Source organism: Papaver somniferum, unplaced genomic scaffold (assembly GCF_003573695.1).
Source record: "Papaver somniferum cultivar HN1 unplaced genomic scaffold, ASM357369v1 unplaced-scaffold_10, whole genome shotgun sequence".
Classification (NCBI taxonomy): Eukaryota; Viridiplantae; Streptophyta; class Magnoliopsida; order Ranunculales; family Papaveraceae; genus Papaver; species Papaver somniferum.
In genome coordinates, this window is record NW_020618825.1 from 9362577 (window position 1) to 9379260 (window position 16684).

Below are 16684 nucleotides of genomic sequence, written 5' to 3' on the forward strand. Positions count from 1 at the left end.
TCGAGTGAACTTAATCAAACCGTACCAGTCCTTCCTGACTGTTATACCTTTGATCCTCCATCAAACTGTACCAGTCCTCCTGACTGCAATACCAGCTTTGGTCTTCCATCCTCATCCATTTCGAATTCATGACTTAACACTTTAAATCGACATCTCACCCAAAGCTTCTTTACCTTCTAAAATCAACCAATGTTATGCCACAACAACCTTTTTCTCTACAATACCACCTTTCACAGCAACACCGATCTTCATATGAACCAGAACCATAACAGTTCACTTCTTTCTCTCTTTCTTTTTTTTTTTTTTATAAATTCTGAGCTTCTCTCTGATTTCCATAAATCATCACCAGGAACAAAAGATTTCCAAATATTGTAACCATCGAAAAACAAGCTACTTGGAACAAGAGTTTCCAAATATTGTCCACTTCCAAAAAAAAGCTGAACAAAAGTTTCCTGAAACTGGCACCTTCCAAATATAAACCAGTTTCCTAAAAATGGCACCTTCCATACTTCCATATATTGTCCAGTTTCCTAAAACTGGCACCTTCCATATACTAACCAATCTTCACCAGTCTCCATTCACCATCCATACCACCATCCTCCATCTCTATTATCATCCATATCACATCTTAATAATGGCAGCATCACCTTGGAAATCACAGCAGCCATCAATTCTTCTCTAATTCCTCTAGGTTTCAAACTCCACAGACGCACAGACCTCATTCATCAAACTGTTATTATTACTTTTTATCTCGATTCACTGTCCCTATTGACCCCACGAACCACTCTGGATTCAGTCGGAAGTGAACGCAGACACAACAAAACCTTTTTTTTATCCTTCACGAAAAACTAAGAACCAATTCTCTACCGAAAACAAAGATTTTTTTTTTTAACTCTTTCTCCTTCTCCTCTCTCTTCCTATCACCTTGCTCTAATACCATATGTAGGATCGAGCAAGAGAGAGGAGAGAACAATGCTGAAATAATAAATGACTACATTGATAATCAAATGCGGTGTACAATTATTATGATTCAACAACCTACTTATAGTCTTACAAACTTGACGACCACTCAAAGAATTTTCCTAATAAAATCAAACTCTAAACAAAGACACTTTCCTAACATAAAACAAACTCTAAATAGAACTCTTCTAGAACTCTCTAGAACACCTTGATTTTATCAAGTTAACTCCAACTTCCAAATATCGCGCAGTGTGTCAACAACGTATGTTGATCCAAAACTCAAATCACACATATCTTGGTTTAACTTCCAACAACAACATACACAAAACTCTTTAACCATTTTAGAAAATGAAATTAACAAGTACTTATATATGTTGACATGCAAATTGAAGTTTATATTATCGCCCACCCTAAACACGGTTGGTTCAATTAGTTTGAATAGAAGAACGTCCCCATGAATGAGGTTATGTGCTGCAAAACAAATTGTCTCCACCGTCCACTCAATCCATGCTTGCGGGGATATAACGAGTATCGGAACGTAACCCTTGTAAATCTTCCAAGGTAATCCCAATCATTGCAGCATGATTCGGTGGCGATTGGTGATCCTCGCAAAATCATCGAGGAAGGCCCTATTTATAAGAAGAAATTAAGAAAAAAATAATGTACCCTACTTAAAGACGAATTTGATTGCAGATAAAAAAAATGATGATGTATCCTTACCAACCCAAAAAAACGGCTAACTTGGCTTGGGAGGATCGATTTGACAAATCTATGAACTGCACCTCCAAGAGATAATTGATATTGTTGAGCTCTCAGTTGCGATTCTTCTTCCTTCTTCAGTTACCATTGTATATTAAAATTAGTAAATGAATATCACGACTTATTTATAAACCCTAATAAGATCTTATTGGTTTTGTCACAAACCCTAATAAAATCTTTCTACTTCTATAATGTGGGTTTTTTATACGTGTCATTAATCACCTACAAACATAACTTTTTGAATAATTCATATGATGATAATAATTCTTAATGATAAAGAACGCGCAATTGGGCGAAATATAAAGTAATTGGGGATATGCTACTAAGACAAAATAGGGATTTAAATAGTAGTTCACATCTACTCCATGTTGGAGAAAATGAGTTATTTAATAAATGGATTTTTGGTCTTGGTGTGGTTTGATCTCATGACCTAAGGGTCTAAGGATACTCACTCATTTTTGAGTGAATGAAATGGAACCTTTAGTCCCACATTGTGGAAAACTAAAGAGGTGATCCACTATATAACCATGTACTCATGGATATGTTGTAAAACAATGTGGGCGGAGCGTGTGGGGAGAAAAATACATGTTTCGACCCATGCCCATGCGCGTATACCATGCACCAAGTTCTTCTTCTACTCGTATTTATTTTTGGCGAATTTTTCTTTAGGAAATTAATTCCAAAAATATTTTCTTAAGAGTTTTATTTGTGGGAAATTCCTTTTACGAGTTTTACTTGTTTTTGAAGAAAACCAAAACCTAACTTTATTTTCAAGTATCTCATCCTATAAATATGACTCGAAATTTTGTTTTCAAAACACACAAGCAACGACTATCTCTAGGTCTACTTTTCTTCTTCTTTTTGTTTTTTGTGCGGCGTTTTACTTCCATCCCTGTTGATGAGTTCAAGAGTGAGTAACTTGCGTTGTGTTAACTCAAGTTATATCGGGCAGTCTTATCCTGGACACATCTTCGCACGTTGGGGTTTAGCATTACTTCAGAGTATACCCGCGAACTAATGTGTTAAGGACATCTTGTTGAACCTGTGATTCTTCCCTCATCAATTTGTTCGTGGTAGAGTTGTTTGATACGATTATTTATATTTATTGTTTGATACATCTGACGTTTATTATATTGTTGCAAGATTCCAACAATCTTAACACATTAGTATTCCTTCTAACAATTGGAAAGAACGACGTTGAAAGACCACAAAGGTTTAACGGAAATGATTTCAAGAGATGGCAATCCAAGATGCTATTTTATCTAAGCCATCATGAACTGGATTATGTACTTGTTCCACATGATGAATTGATGAATGTTGAAGGTTTAACTGAGGAGGAGATCGAGTATAACAAGAGGTGTAATTTTCTGGCGAAAAATCATATCATGAATGGTTTGGAAGATGCGATGTATGATTTTTACAATGCTAAAGAAAATTTCAGTGCTTATGATTTGTGGACTGCGTTAAAAGCAAAGTATCAAGCGGAGACTGCAGGGAGAAAGAAATTTCTGGTGGCGAAGTTTATGGACTTCAAGATGACGAATGATAAGCCTGTTGTTGATCAATTCCTCGAATTTTAACAGATTATTAATGAGATTCTTGCTGAAGGTATGGTCATTGATGAGACGTTTCAAGTATCTGCAATAATTGAGAAGTTATCATCTTCTTGGTCTGAGTATAAGAAAAAGCTAAGACATGAAACTGGAGAGATCAACATGGTTGAATTAGGAAAGAAAATTCAAGTGGAAGAGATGGTGTGCACCAAGGACAAGAAGGTGTCTTCTGCAAGGGACATGAGTAATAAAGCTCATATGACTGAACACAGATTTTCCAAAGCTGGAAAAGGTGAGAGTAACAATCGTAACTCTAAGCGTGGTCTTCCCAAGAAAAGTATGTTTCGAAAACCAGAGTCTAGTATTACTAAAATTAAGGGTGCTTGTTATGCGTGTGGAGTTACTGTCCATATGGAAGTTCACTGTAGACATCGTAAGGACAAGAAGGATAATGCTAACTTGGTTGAAAAGAACAAGGACGAGTTTTCTACTGTAGTGTCTGAATTTAATTTGGTGAATGTGATGGACTGGTGGGTAGACTCTGGAGCTACCAAGCATGTTTGTGGGAACAGAGACATGTTCACCTCCTACCAGAGGGTAGGGGAAGGCGAGAAACTCTATATGGGTAACATCATCTGCATCAGACAGTGAACAAGGGGGGAAAAGTCCAGGAAAAAGTCGAGGGGTCTGAAGGACATCACATCTGGGCAAGACTCTCACATTGAATGAAGTTCTTCATGTTCCAGACATCTGCAAAAATCTTGTTTCTTGTTCTGTTTTAGATGATAAGGGTTTTAAAGTTTCAATTGAGTCTGGAAAACTTATAGTAACTAAGGGCAATGATTATGTGGGTAAGGGTTATAAGACTGGGGTCTTTACAAACTTAATGTAACCTGTCCTGAAGTGAAATTGAATGATTCTTCTGCTTACATGTGTGTGTCATCGAATGTTTGGCATGGTAGACTTGGTCATGTAAATTACAAATCAATGCATAAACTGGCTAGCGTAGGCTGCATACCCAAATTCACTTTAGATAAAAGTCATAAGTGTGAGATTTGCGTAGAATCTAAGCATGCTAAGAAATCATTCAGGAAGAATGTCCAGAGAAACACTAAACCCTTAGAATTATCATTCAGACGTAGTTGACATGAAGTCAGTTCAAACTAGAGGTGGTAAGAAATGGTTTGTCACTTTTATAGATGATTGTACGAGGTACTGTCATTTTTTTGCTTAGGGGAAGGACATGCCTTAGAAGCCTTTAATATATAAACGTGAAGTTGAAAACCAATTGAATGCTACCATTAAAACTTTTAGGTCTGACCGTGGTGGTGAGTATAATTCCTATTGGAGATTTCTGTGAAGAACATGGGATAATACATGAAACTACAGCCCCTTATTCACCTCAATCCAATGGTGTAGCTGAACGAAAACCGTACCCTTAAGGATATGATGAATGCCATGTTGATTAGTTCAGGATTACCTTCGAATTGTGGGGGGAGGCTATCCTCTCAGCCAATTACATCCTGAACAGAGTACCCTTTAAAGGATCAGATAAAAGTCCATATGAGTTATGGAAAGTAAACAACCATCTTATGATTACTTCAAAGTGTGGGGGTGCTTGGCAAAGGTGGCCATCCCTCCTCCTAAGACAAATAAGATAGGACCCAAAACCGTTGATTGTGTTTTTATAGGGTATCCTGAGCATTCTAGTGCTCATAGGTTTATGGTTGTGAGTTCTGAAATTTCTGACATAGGGTTGAATACTATCATGGAGTCTAGGGATGCTGAGTTCTTTGAGAATGTTTTTCCTATGAAACGTGATTCTCGAAAGAGATGTTTAGATGATCCCCTAGAATTTCATCATCCAGTCAGTCATTACCTTTAGAGGAAGATGAACCAGAAATAGAACCTAGAAGAGGTAAAAGGGTTAAAACTATGAAAACCTATCCTGGTTGCATTACATACCTAGCCGAGTCTGATCCTCAGACTTACAAAGAAGCCATGACTTGTCCTGAAGCTCCGTGGTGGAAAGAAGCTTCAATTAGTGAAATGGATTCCATTCGAGAAAACGGTACTTTTGAACTTGTAGATTTACCTCCAGGGTCTAAGGCCATAGGTTGTAAATGGATTTTCAAGAGAAAACGTAATATAAATGGAACTATTGAAAAATACAAGGCTAGGTTGGTAGCGAAAGGCTATAAACAGATAGAAGGTATAGACTTCTTTGATACATATTCACCAGTAAGTAGAATTAGCTCCATTAGGATGTTAATTGCTATAGCTTCTGTCCATAACCTACAGATACATCAAATGGATAAAGACAGCGTTTTTGAATGGTGAATTAGATGAAGAAATTATATGGAACAACCCGAAGGATTTGTAGTTAAAGGTTGTGAGAAGAAGTTTGTAAACTGAAGAAATCTTTGTATGGATTGAAACAAGCACCTAAACAGTGGCATGAGAAATTTGATCATGTGATGATTTCTAGTGGTTTTAGAATTAATGAATCTGATAAGTGTGTTTATACTAAACTTGTCAAGGATGCCTGTGTGATTGTATGCTTGTATGTTGATGATATGCTTATACTAGGTACAAACATGGATGTTATTAATACCACTAAGAAAATGTTGAATGAGAACTTTGACATGAAAGACTTAGGCCCCGCTGATGTCATATTAGGGATGAAGATTAGAAAAACTTCTAATGGCTATAGTCTGAGTCAGTCTCATTATGTTGAATCCATACTTAAGAAAAATAATCAGTTTGAGTGTAAACCTGTTTGCACTCCATATGATTCTTCTTGCAAACTCATGAAGAATAAAGGTGTAGGTGTTAACCAACTTGAATACTCGAGAGTCATAGGAAGTCTGATGTATTTGATGAATTGTACGAGACCAGACATTGCTTATAATGTGAGTAGGTTAAGCAGGTATACTTGTAATCCAGGGCAGAAACATTGGGATGCATTTATTAGAGTGCTAAAGTACTTGAAGTACACAATGACCTTTTGTTTGAATTACGGAGGGTATCCGGCCGTCCTTGAGGGATTTTGCGATGCAAACTGGATAGCATACTCAGAGGAGTCTAAGTCTACAAGTGGATATGTATTCACTCTAGCAGGTGCATCTGTATCTTGGAAGAGTTCCAAACAGAGATGTATAGCTCGCTCAACTATGGAGTCGGAGTTTATTGCGTTAGATAAAGCAGGAGAACAGGTCGAATGGCTAAGAAACTTTTTAGAAGATATTCCTCTCTGGCATAGGCCTGTGCCAGCTATATCTATATATTGTGACAGCAAATATGCAATAGGTAGAGCTAAGAATAACTTCTACAATGGAAAGTCTATACATATGCGTAGAAGACATGATTCATTGAAATTACTAATCTCAACAGGCGTTATTTCCATAGATTGGACAAGGTCCAAGGAGAATATCGCGGACCCTTTGACGAAAGGTTTGTCCAAGGAGATAGTTAGTAAAGCATCAAAGGGGATGGGGCTTAGGCTCAAACAATTAAACTTGCCATGAAGGATACTCAACCTTGCTGACTGGAGATACCAAGATCAAGGTTTCGAATGAGACAACTAATTTGTGGTGGGTAAAGGTAAACACTATCAGAGAAATTCATTCTCTGTCCCTTCCCTATGGTGTTGATGTGATAGTGTGACTGCATGTGGAGGATGAATTTTAATTAATTCTTAATAAGTTCTATAGTTTCAATTTAAGATTGAAGTGGGGTGTAGCAGTAAACACTCTTGATGGAACTCACATATCTGAATGAGGAAGTGGGTCGCTTCCTATGAGAATTGAGCTGATTCTCTAGAGCATTATGAGAAATGGGATATGTCCAGGGCCAAAATGGACAAAACGGCACGAACTTAGCAACACTTGGAGGATATCATGCGTGGATGTTATTATAATTACACCAAACGCTAGCAGTTCAAGACATCGCGTTCACCGTCTAGCTAGTAGTTCTGGTAACTTCTCACTAAGCAAGGTTCAAGACCTCATGGACACCTTTGCCTAAATGGTATTTTCCGTACTCTGATTTTTTGTTATTTACCGAGATTTCATTCATGTGGGGGATTGTTGGAGAAAATGAGTTATTTAATAAATGGATTTTTGGTCTTGGTGTGGTTTGATCTCATGACCTAAGGGTCTAAGGATACTCACTCATTTTTGAGTGAATGAAATGGAACCTTTAGTCCCACATTGTGGAAAACTAAAGAGGTGCTCCACTATATAACCATGTGCTCATGGGTATGTTGTAAAACAACGTGGACGGAGAGTGTGGAGCGAAAATACATGTTTCGACCCATGCTCATGCGCGTATACCATGCACCAAGTTCTTCTTCTACTCTTATTTATTTTTGGCGAATTTTTCTTTAGGAAATTAATTCCAAAAATATTTTCTTAAGAGTTTTATTTGTGAGAAATTCCTTTTACGAGTTTTACTTGTTTTTGAAGAAAACCAAAACCTAACTTTATTTGCAAGTATATCATCCTATAAATATGACTCGAAATTCTGTTTTCAAAACACACAAGCAACGACTATCTCTAGGTCTACTTTTCTTCTTCTTCTTGTTTTTTGTGCGGCGTTTTACTTCCATCCCTGTTGCCGAGTTCAAGAATGGGTAACTTGCGTTGTTCTAACTCAAGTTATATCGGGTAGTCTTATCCTGGACACATCTTCGCACGTTGGGGTTTAGCATTACTTCAGAGTATACCCGCGAACTAATGTTTTAAGGACAGCTTGTTGAACCTGTGATTCTGCCCTCATCAATTTTTTCGTGGTAGAGTTGTTTGATACGGTTCTTTATATTAATTATTTGATACATCTGACGTTTCTTCTATTGTTGCAAGATTCTAACACTCCATATCCATATATTTTATGCAATTCTTAATTTACTCTTCCTTAATCATACTTAGTAGTTAATCATGTTTAGTTTAATTAATAGATTAGTTTGATAATGATTAGTATAAATCATTATCATTGAATTTGTTGACGCAACAACATTAAATCAAGATATTTATGATCATTAAGGTTTAGTGGAAGAACCAACCCATAAAAGTAACAAGCTTAACATACAAGTGCTCTGAATACTCATGTATAGGTATGAATGTATTGAAATTTGATTTTTCATCAAATTTTCCATTGTTCCGCCTGAAAAATCCAGTGTCGGCATGGTGAAAGCATGAATATTATGCCGACAGGGACCTAATCGGCATAGTATTCATACTTTCACCATGCCGTCACACAATATCCTCCAAATTTGAATTTTAGTCGGTATTTTTTACATGAAGAGTGCTTCTTAAGTACACTGCCAACACATAATGTTCATTATCGAGCATGACGGTAGTGGTGACGGCATGGTACATTGCTTAACTTGCTATGCCGGCACATGATGCAAATTTCCCAGAAACTTGGTTTTTTTTTCACTTGGCTATCGGCATTGATAAATTTCTATCGAGCATGCCGGAATTAATTTTTCGGTATGGTATTCATACTAAAAACGGTGTCAGTATAGTAAAACGCCATGGTGTTCATACTAAAACTATGCTAGTACACAAAACCGACATTAACTGAAAATTTTCAGTTTTTATTCAAAGAAAAAAAAATCAAAGAGAAGAGCCAACAGAGAATGAGAAGTCGAAAAGGAATGAAGGTACTCTGAGAAGTTGAAAGGGAATGGAAGTATGAGAAGAATATATTTAGTTTTTGTTTGTTTTAAAGAGTATTTTAGTATTTCTGCACCTCTAATACATTCCTTACCAGGAACTATTGGATGAGAATAAGAATTCGTATCCCCGATTATTTTGCATATCCTCCAATTGGGTGTTCTTAACAATTCCTAGATATTAGGAGTTGAAAAGTTATTTTCTTTATTCTAGGAATTGAATTATTTTTGGAAAAAATTAGATACGGCTAGCTAGCACTGTGCAGTAATATATCCGTTGAATGTGACAGAAGACCCGGACATGGATAGTTAGGGGATTGAATTGATTATGATTTTTTTTTGCAACAACTCCTCACCATCAGCAGCAGACATAAAACACCGCATCTCCAAAGATCTTACATCTCGGATGATTTTTTGGTCAATGTGCTGTTACTGCTAGCAACCCGATACTGTTTCATGATCTGCCAGTTTAGTATTCCATCTCTCCTCACCTTCAACTTCATCTCGGATAATTACTACCCCTCGAGGACGCAAAATTCGGTCCATCTCCAGAAGGATGTCTTCGGATTTGCACCTATTCAGGTACATACCATTAGCATGAATAAGGTCATGTGTACGTTGAGAAAGCTTCGCACCAGTCATGATATATACCATTAGCCTTGAGAAAAGTGAAAACTACAGGGAGACCCGTTCTCCCAGACTTTTCTACTATGAAACCCACGCTCAGAAAAACACAGGCGCGCACCCATTTTCTGAAAGAAAATTATTCTCAAACCCACAATTTCAAAAATTATGTTTTCATCTGTTTTAATGGTTGATGGTTTTTCAAAAGTGATTGTAGTAATAGTGGTAAATAGGGTCTTTTCAGACTTGTGAAGAAAACAGTTTTTAGATTTAAATTTAAACAGGCAAATAAATTTGTTTGAAAACTTTAGGGAAAAACACCAAGACTTGGATTCCACCATTGACCCATTATTTGATAAATTCTAATAATTAATATTCATGCAATTTTTCTTTTAGAGTGATTCTAATATTATGCCTTTTGTAGATTTTTTTGAAGTAATAAATGTAAACACCAAGCATGAAACATCAAGAGTCTTAAACTAAGCATGCTCCATCAAAATGAATCACAATTATTCAATAAAAATCAATTTTCCAATAAAAATTCCATGCAAATAATCATGTAATAATATTGCAAATAAATAATAAAGTTAGAATTATACCATAAATAAGGACCAATGGCTTCCTCCGTCGCCTTGGCTAAGGGGTTTAGCTCCTCATATCAAAAACTTGCTCAAAATTGCTTAATAGGTGTTTTTATTGATGAATATGGTGATAAAGAGAAGTTTGCAACGCTGTATAAACGTTACAGCGTCACTGTTACAAAGATGAGTAAGGTCGTTTATAAACGATACATATCCAGCGTTGTTGAACTAGGACATATTGTTTCTGCGTTAAATACTATTCAAGAACGACGGACTTTGAGAGTCCGTTCTTCGTGTTCTTGAAGGTCTTCAATGGCGACACAGCAGCATCAACAAATCTCGTAACTCCTTCTTCCCGACTCTCCTAAACTCCCAATTCTCTCCTAAGGGTTTCTAACCCCTCTTATGACTCGACCCAACTTTTTTATAACTCAACAGGGTCATCAAATCCCGATGAAATCTCCTATTTCTCTTCTCTGCCAGTTACGGGTTTCTATATTCTTCTCTCTTCTGTACGCGTCTGTTAGCTATCCCAATGCCACAAAACTCTCTCCTGACTTGAACAAAACTAGATACATGTATATCCAGCGTGAAAGTCTCCCAAAAATTTCTCACAAAATATTTGCACGTGAAAAGCAACATACGTGTCCTGTTTGGACTTTGATTGCTTCTCCCGGTCATTCCAGCCCAATTGGTTGGGTTAAATTGCTTGTAACAGGCCTGCTTAGTCATATCACACCCAATCCAACCAAAGTTAACGATTGAATATCCCTAGAATCACGTCAGAATCCGATCTCCAAATCTGTTCTTCGCTGCATGCATTTTTCCGCCAAAACTTGTATTTGAATTATGAAGATGACCTCCCCCTATCCAGTTCCGGTGTCCCTTTAATACATGCCCTGAAATGGGGTGCCCCTTATCCAAATTAGGGGTGCCTTTAGCAATTCTTATGGGATGTTTTCTGCACTTTTTCAGGGTTCCTCCGGGGTATTTCTGGGTGCTTCTGGTAGTTATCAACGGAGGTCCAAATGCCGCATTTTTAGCCAATTTCGCCACAAAGCCTTATTCTTCCAAAAACACCTACAAATAAATAAAATAACCAAATAAGTACGATATCGAGCACTAACAATATATACAAATTAGCTATAATAGACACATAAATGCGTCTATCAAATACCCCCAAACTTATTATTTGCTAGTCCTCGAGCAAATCAAATAGAAAATAAAATCCTAACTCACTTTCGCATGCATCATCGATTGCATTTAGCGTATGCAATAAGCCTTTAAACCCCTAGGTGGCCCTAGTGGCCGAGTTATAGTCTCGGGAGGGCTTACAAGAGATATACCCACAAAACCTGTACTCTAGACCTTAGCTATCTACGCAGAACCTTGGAAGGCACTAAAGAATCTCCTTGGTTGGCATACTTATTGACTACAGGAAGAAGTACCCTGATGCGAAATTCCAATTGATGTACACGAGTTTGCACTCAAGCATACTAAAATTCATATAAAGTGACAGAGCTCTACTAAGATAGTCGCACTATGGACATCAATATCCGGAGTCAAAACTAATCACATGGATAGATCAAGAAGATGGATATAGAAAAACATAGATAGTTTTGATGTTTACTAAGTGAACGGCGTTTCCCATATCTGTCTGAAGGCCTCCGCCAAAATGAACCTATCTTAATGGATTGAGATACTAGTCTGACTAATATAAACACACTGGCATATACAAGGGTACCAGTGGTCGATAACCTAACTCTAGGTCAACACAACTGACATATACAAGGGTACCAGTGGTCGACTTTATTGAATTTATTCTTTTTGGCCAAATGGTCTGCTCTCAATTTCAACTTTTTTTTTTCTTTTTCTTTTTTTTTTCTTTTTTTTGTCAAAAAATTAAATAAAATTCTTCTTCTTTTGCTCCTTTTGCTTTGCCTTTTACTCCAAGTCTTTAAATGTCCACCAAAAACTTTGGCAAAAATTTCTTTCGCTCCAACTTCAAGAATCTGAAAGAAAAAGACAAAAAACCAGAAACGTAAAGAAGAACAAAAAAATCTAAAAAATGCTAACTAAACGCAGGTCTGCGTCGGCGGCGCCAAAAATTTGATGGTTTTTCAAAAGTGATTGTAGTAATAGTGGTAAACAGGGTCTTTTCATACTTGTGAAGAAAACAGTTTTTAGATTTGAATTTAAACAGACAAATAAATTTGTTTGAAAACTTTAGAGAAAAACACCAAGACTTGGATTCCACCATTGACCCATTATTTGATAAATTCTAATAATTAATATTCATGCAATTTTTCTTTTAGAGTGATTCTAATATTATGCCTTTTGTAGATTTTTGAAGTAATAAATGTAAACACCAAGCATGAAACATCAAGAGTCTTAAACTAAGCATGCTCCATCAAAATGAATCACAATTATTCAATAAAAATCAATTTTCCAATAAAAATTCCATGCAAATAATCATGTAATAATATTGCAAATAAATAATAAAGTTAGAATTATACCATAAATAAGGACCAATGGCTTCCTCCGTCGCCTTGACTAAGGGGTTTAGCTCCTCATATCAAAAACTTGCTCAAAATTGCTTAATAGGTGTTTTTATTGATGAATATGGTGATAAAGAGAAGTTTGCAACGCTGTATAAACGTTACAGCGTCACTGTTACAAAGATGAGTAATGCCGTTTATAAACGATACATATCTAGCGATGTTGAAAAACGACACATTGTTTCTGCGTTAAATACTATTCAAGAACGACGGACTTTGAGAGTCCGTTCTTCGTGTTCTTGAAGGTCTTCAATGGCGGACACAGCAGCAACAACAAATCTCGTAACTCCTTCTTCTCGACTCTCCTCAACTCCCAATTCTCTCCTAAGGGTTTCTAACCCCTCTTATGAATCGACCCAACTTTTTTATAACTCAACAGGGTCATCAAATCCCGATGAAATCTCCTATTTCTCTTCTCTGCCAGTTACGGGTTTCTATCTTCTTCTTTCTTCTGTACGCGTCTGTTAGCTATCCCATTGCCACAAAACTCTCTCCAGACTTGACAAAACTAGATACATGTATATCCAGCGTGAAAGTCTCCCAAAAATTTCTCACAAAATATTTGAACGTGAACAGCAACATACGTGTCCTGTTTGGACTTTGATTGCTTCTCCCGGTCATTCCAGCCCAATTGTTTGGGTTAAATTGCTTGTAACAGGCATGCTTAGTCATATCACACCCAATCCAACCAAAGTTAACGATTGAATATCCCTAGAATCACGTCAGAATCCGATCTCCAAATCTGTTCTTCGCTGCATGCATTTTCCCGCCAAAACTTTTATTTGAATTATGAAGATGACCTCCCCCTATCCAGTTTCGGTGTCCCTTTAGTACATGCCCTGAAATGGGGTGCCCCTTATCCAAATTAGGGGTGCCTTTAGCAATTCTTATGGGATGTTTTCTGCACTTTTTCAGGGTTCCTCCGGGGTATTTCTGGGTGCTTCTGGTAGTTATCAACGGAGGTCCAAATGCCGCATTTTTAGCCAATTTCGCCACAAAGCCCTATTCTTCCAAAAACACCTACAAATAAATAAAATAACCAAATAAGTACGATATTGAGCACTAACAATATATACAAATGAGCTATAATAGACACATAAATGCGTCTATCAATGGTCGAATTACACTTCTTCTTCAGTTCTTTTTCCTGTTCCTCCAACTGTGAAGTAATCGTTAAAATCTCTGGTGCAGGTTCAGGATTTGTCTCACAAGACCTTTATCTTCATGGGTTCTTTAGTGTTTCGATCAAATTACCAGCAGATTATACAACTGGGGTTGTCGTTGCCTTCGATGAAGAAATCAAGTTAGAACTGGAAGATGGTGATGCTGTTAATGTTTGTGATTAATCTCTTCTTTGTTGCTGCATCTAGGGTTTGAAATTGATGCTGCTACAGATCGAGAAAAAGAGAAGAGTTGCTCAGAAATTGAAGCTCGGATTCTGAATCTGCTTCTGAGATTCAGATGGAAATGGTGGTGAATTTTAGTTCAAAGCGGCGATTTGAGAAACAGATGATTAATAGAAAAATGGTGGTTCAGATGAATTTCAAGGGTTAGAAGATAATATGTTGCTGTTGTGAATTGGGGGTTTTAAATGAAGAAATATGAAACTTGGTTTAGTGTTTGAGCAGTTGAGGAAGAGAATAAACTGAGATGCTCATGTCACTGGATTCATCATTGTGTTGCTGCTGGTGATGACTTGTAACCGATAGTGCTGTCTCAATATCTCCAATAGTTGGACCTGAGTAGAAGCTGTGTTCTGGTGGTTGTATTTCAATTTGCAGGTCAATTTGGGTATCAAAATGGTGGCTGATGTTTGGTGAAGATGTCAGTGGAATTGAGATTTGTTCATGAGCAGAAGCAATGGGTTTTTGAGAGCACTTCGATTGCAACAAGAAAAAGGAGATGTGCCTGTGCTTTGGTGGTTTTGCAGTCGAGTTTGGAGCTGAACTGGGTTCGATTTGAGCTGATATTTCAGCAGTAAAATGTTGCTTCTATACAACTGAATGATGAACTGTTTACAGGGATTCGAATTGGATTAGTGTTGACAGCAGTGTGGCTCAAGTTTGTAAGGGTTTGGTCAAGTTTTTCTCAGGCGAAGGAGCTGGTGTTGCTGCTACGTCGGAAGTAGAGCTGTTGAATATAGGGCAGTTCAGGCAAGCAAGGAATGAGGCTGGAATGACCAAGTCTGGGACTTATTTTGGTTGTATGTTGAACTGAAGTTCAGTCTTAAGATATGTGTTGTTGCTATGGTTATTTGCAGCTTTTTTCCAGGGATGCTGATGAATATTTACAGAGAGTCAGTGAAGGAGATATAACAATAGGAGGAAGATATGATGGCATTCTAAGCCGTGTACTGCTGGGATGATTTGTGGTTGTGTTTAAGGACTCGGGGTGTGGTTTAGAAGCCTGAGATGAACAAGGATAAGGAGGTTTATGGCACAGATATCATGGGTTTGTATATGGCAGTAAAGCTCTCTTACTAACTCGACATCATCTTCTGTTGATCCATCAAACCAATTAGTTGTTGCTCTTAGTAAATATTCCTCCATTACGATGATCTTCAACTTAACGTATACAATTCACAACATTACCAGAAGAAAAAGAAGTATTGATGGTAGTATAAGTAAAGATGATGAAATAAAGGGATAGGTGTTGTTGGTTGGAAAGCTACAGATGTATTGGTGTTGTTGTTGTCCATAATGGTTGAATAATCTGTTATGCAACTCTAAAAACAGTTGTATAACCTGTTATGCATCTACAAAATTTGTTGCATAACGTGTTATGCAGTCCGAAAAATGATTGCATAACACGTTATACAACAACATTTTTGTTAGTATTGAAACCAACAAAAAATAAGGTTGCATAACTTGTCATGCACCAATAATATCTACATAACATGTTATGCAGTCGTGAAAATGGATGCATAACCTGTTATGCATCCGAAAATATGACTGCATAATGCATTATGCATCGAGAAAACTTCGCACAATCTTTTATGCATCGAGAAAATAGATGCATAACATGATTTGTATCCGTAAATATGGATATATATTGCATTATGCATCAATTTTTTATACTCAAGAAGGGTGCGATAACAATGGGTACATGACTTGTTATAGATGCATAACTTTGTTATGCAGATGCATAATTTGTTATGCAGTCGAGAAAATGGTTGCATAATTCGTTATGCGTCTGCATAATGCGTTATGCATCCTTTTTGGTGGCTGCATAATGGTTATGTATCAAGTTTTCGAAAATTTTGCCTAAAACGATGATCACCTCCGATTTTTTCATGAAAAACAAAAATTTGATATTGTTGTTTGTACTCGTTGCGTAGCTCTCTTTAAAAGATTTCCAACCATATAAAATTTGTAAATTTCTAAGGTGCGGATTTTTAGATATGTTATGTCCAAGTTGAGTTGCCAATTATACCCCTGATGCATAATCCGTCATGCAGAAGTTTTTAATAATTTCATATAATTATGGGTGTCACGAAAATAATTATGGGTGTCACAGTTAGGGGTGTCAACGGGTCCGGGTCTTTCCGGGTATCACTAGACCCGGACCCTACTTATAAAGGTCGGGTCCGGTTCCGAACGGTTCCGGGTCCGGTTCCTAAATTTGTGGACCCAGAACCAGACCCGTTTAAATACCCGGGTACCCGTCGGTTCTGGGTACCCATTGGGTCTAAATAAAACTATTTAAAAAATCTCAAAAACTTAATATATTTCTCTTTTTAGCTTGGATTTAAGTAATTTTTATAAAAAATTATTATTATTTCTTATGTATGTACTAAATAAAGATTAAATGTAAGAGAAAAAATTTAAATGAGTAAAATATCAAAGCAAAAACTAGAAAAAAATACTTATAATTTTGCTAAAAACATGAATAAAAGAATGAATAAACGGGTACCCGATACCCGCGGGTACCCAATGGGTATTACCCGTTTGGACCCGTTTAAATTCGGGTCCA